Genomic DNA, 3,128 nt, shown 5'->3' with positions numbered 1-3,128 from the left:
TCACTTCAGCAGTGCATCAGGGTTTTATTTCCTTACATCCTCACCAACACTTAACTTTGGTTTCTTTTTTGATAATATTCATTCTGACAGGAATGACATAAAATCTTTTTGTGTTTTGGACTTGCATTTTTCTGATGGTTATTGATGTTTACCAGTTTCTTATGCCTGTTGACTAACTTTCCCCACTGTATATTCATTTTATGTAATGGGCTAAATGACCATAACTGTCTGATTTCATTTTCAGGCATTTTTGTGTTAAATTATTTTCTTTTTTTGTGTGCACTACCATATTCTTTTTATGATTGTAGCTTTGTATTATAGTTTTAAATAAGGGAAAATGATACATCCTCTTTCTTCTTTGTCAAATATGATTCTGTTTATTGTTTTTCCTCTTCTTTTCTTTTCTTTTCTTTTGTGATTTCAACACTTTTGTGTTTACATGTAAATTTTAGAATTATTTATTGTAAATTCAGAAAATGCCCTTGGTATTTTGATAGGCACTGAATTTAATTAATGTATTTTCTTGGCTAGTACTGTCATTTAAACAATATATTTTCCTCATCAATGAACACAGTATAACCTTTCATGTGTTTGTATTGTATTCAATTTCTGTTATAAATATTTTATAGATTTCTGTGTACAGGAATTTTACCTCCTTGGATGGATATATTTCTAGATTTTGCTTTTTGTAATGCAACTGTAAATGAGACAGTTCCCTCACTTTCTCTATCTGTTAGCTTGTTGTTAGTGTGTAGAAATGCAAGATTTCTTTATGTTAATTTTACATTCTGAAATTTTACCAAATGCATTGATAAGCCCTAGTAGTTTTGAGGTGCAATCTAAAGGATTTCTGTTTAAAGTATGTCATCTGCATACAGATACTTTTACTCCTATTCTAATTTAGCTATATAATATTTCCATTTATTTTGGATAGCTATGGCTAGAATTTCCAATAGTATACTGAATAAAAGTGGTAAGAGTGAGCATTGTTGTCTTCTTACTGCTCTTACAGGAGATGCTTTCAGCTTTTAATCAGTGAGGGTCATGTTAGCTGAGTTCTTGACATATATGACCTTAACTGTGTTCAGGTATGTTTCCTCATGGCCAATTTGAGGAGAAATATAATCTTAAATAGTTAATGAATTGTCAAAAAGTTTTATGACTCTATTGATGCGACTATATAATTTTTATACTTTAATTTGTAGTGTGGTGTATCATACTGATTAATTTATAGGTAATGAATCACTTTTGCATCCCTGGATTAAAATTGACTTTATCATAATATATAATCCTGTTAATGTATTTTTTGCTTTGCTAACATTTCAGTGATGCTTTTACATCAATGCTTATCGGTAGTATTTAACCAGTAATTTTTTGAGGTATTTGTTCCAGTTTTAGTAGTAGTGTGATACAGAAAGTTGGGGTAGGAAGCCTTCCTTCGTCTGCAAATTTTTGAAATTCTAAGAGAAGGATAGGTGATAGCTCTTCTCTAAATGTTTGGCAGAATTCACCTGTGAAGTTGTCTAGGCATGGAATTTTGTTTCTTGGGAGATTTTGTTTAATTATTTATTCAATTTCATTAGTGGAAATCTGTTCATATTTTCTATTTCTCATTCAATCCTGGAGATTATGTCTTTCTCAGAAATTGTATATTTCTTCTAGGGTTTCCATTTTATTTACATATAATTTCTTGTATCTTCCTATGATGATTTGTATTTCTTTGATATAAGCTGTAACTTCTCATTTATTTCTGAGCTTATTAACCTGTACTCTTTTTTTCTCATGAGTGTGGTTAAAGTTTATCAATTTTATTTATCTTTCAAAAGCCATTACTTAGTTTGATTGAATGTTTCTATTTTTAATCATTATTTTATTTATTTATGTTCTGACCTTTCAGCTGTCTTTCCTTCTACTAACAATTTTATTCTTATTTTGCTACATCATTTGTTTGTAAGATTATGTTATAAGAGAGAGATGTTTCTTATTTGTATAAGTGGTATTATTTTGCTATAAGCATCCCTATTAATACTGTTTTTGCTATACCCCATGGACTTTGTTTTTGTTGTCATTTTTCTATATATATATTTCCTTTGATTTTTACTGCAATCCATTGGTTGTTTAATATTGTATGATTTGTCCTCCACATTTTACTATTTTTGTTAGGTTTTTACATTTAATAAATTTCTATTCTCACAGAATCCATACGTTTCTTCTAAAAACAAGGAGAAAAATAATAAAATTTATACAAAAATAGGAAAGAACCAAATTTTCTAAGATTATCATTGAAAAACGTACAACACTGTAGGTATTATCCTCCCTGTGTTTATAATGTACTACAAAGCTACAGTAATCAAAACATCAAAATATATCACTAAAAGAGACACATAAATCACTGGAACAAAATAAAGAGTCCGAAAATGAACCCACACACATATGGTCAATTAGTCTACAATAAAGGTGGCAAGAGTATACAATGGAAAAAAAGCAGTCTCTTCAACAAGTAATTCTGGGAAAACTGGACAGTACAAGTAAAAGGAAGATGTATGAGCACTTCCTTCCATAGAATACAAAATAAGATAAAAATGGATCAATTTCCTAATTGTAAAACCTGAAACTATACAATTTCTGACCAAAAACATGAGAAGAATTGACTTTGAGATAAATCATACCAATATTTATTGGTGATCTGTCTCCTAAGTAAAAAAAAAGTAAAGGAAAGGAAAATTATCAACAATAGTTTTAAGTTTATGTAGGAGAAATTAGATGTACTACGTGATACAGGGATTCTACTTCTTGTATATGTGTGAAGTGCAAAAGCTTTTGCAGTGTAAAGGAAACCTTCTACAAGACATATGACAACACACAGAATAGAAGGAATAATTTCAGTCAATGAGAACAAAAAGGTGTTAATATCCATAGTATATATGTAGCATATTAGTCCCAATATTTTAAAACACAGGCCTCAATATTTTAAGGATTTTCATGGAAAATTTTCAAAATTAGATATGAGGGTGATTTACATTCACAAAAAAGAAACATAACGTTGCTATTCATTAGGAGATCTAAATCATAACCAGAATGAAATATAATCCACAGCAACCAAAATGGCTATTTAAAAAGACTTCAAA

This window comes from Vicugna pacos, unplaced genomic scaffold, assembly GCF_048564905.1.
Source record: "Vicugna pacos unplaced genomic scaffold, VicPac4 scaffold_199, whole genome shotgun sequence".
Taxonomy (NCBI): Eukaryota; Metazoa; Chordata; class Mammalia; order Artiodactyla; family Camelidae; genus Vicugna; species Vicugna pacos.
This window is presented reverse-complemented; position numbering follows the sequence as displayed.